This window comes from Penaeus japonicus, unplaced genomic scaffold (assembly GCF_977035675.1).
Source record: "Penaeus japonicus unplaced genomic scaffold, GWHDUDI00000001_assembly GWHDUDI00000029, whole genome shotgun sequence".
Lineage (NCBI taxonomy): Eukaryota > Metazoa > Arthropoda > Malacostraca > Decapoda > Penaeidae > Penaeus > Penaeus japonicus.
In genome coordinates, this window is record NW_028234431.1 from 24,026,987 (window position 1) to 24,027,797 (window position 811).

At 46.4% G+C, this 811-nt stretch overlaps 1 protein-coding gene across 1 annotated transcript in view; it reads right to left on the reverse strand.

The window, feature by feature from the left end:
• Positions 1–342: 342 nt before the first annotated feature.
• The window catches only part of LOC122250322 (uncharacterized), a 396,537-nt gene continuing 396,068 nt past the window's right edge, over positions 343–811 (reverse strand). Inside the window, exon 2 of the mRNA XM_043011697.2 lies at positions 343–811. This exon is cut by the window's right edge and continues 2,050 nt beyond it. The gene's annotated coding sequence lies outside the window, so the exon portion shown is untranslated.

The window sequence follows — 811 nt, forward strand, 5'->3', positions numbered from 1 at the left end:
AGCTCTTCGATAATTGGGATGTACACGCACCATGTGTCTAAGGACATATAATGAACATGGCAATGTTGGACCCCTCCCCCCCCCCTCCCTCCACTCCCCATCCCTCCCATCCTGTCCCGTTAAAGAGTTTTTTTTCTCGTTTTTTTTTCATATAAAAAGCAATTATATGAGTGGAGTATAGGGAGAGTTGAGCAAGACGAAGGTGGGGTGGGGGTGGGGGATAGGGGGATGGGGGAATGGGATGGAAGGGAGGGGATGGAATGAGATGTCGTGGGGGTGGGGGTGGGGGGAGGAGGGGGACGGGGATATTAGTGAGATATTTAACTAGTCTGACTTGAGTTGTTTTTTTTTAATTTGAAATTTATTCTCGTTTCGTCATAAAAGAAACAAAAAATCAGTCGCGTGACCCAATTACAACTTAAAAGGGGAACATATGGTAAGAGAGCTGGGGGTGGGGGATGAGGGTGGGGGGGAAGGGGACAGCATAAGGGGAAAAAGATGCCCATATGCTAACGTGTTAATAGGGGAAGGAAAACGAGGTGATAGGAAGCATGAGGGAGTAGGGGGAGGGGGAGGAGGAGGGGAGGTCACAGTTGATGAGGCATTGTAGATTAAATTAGCATATAGAGACGAGGAGGGGGGGCAGGGGAGTGTACACATAAGGGTACATGATCCTAGACATTATGGTGACCGCTGATGGCATCAAATGATCTAGAAAAAAAATGCTCTTTTGATGCCCTTGTATGAGTCGGCATTTGTGTATCTATTATCTTCTTGTATTTCATGTTCTTTCTTTGATGTTTGCTTCTTT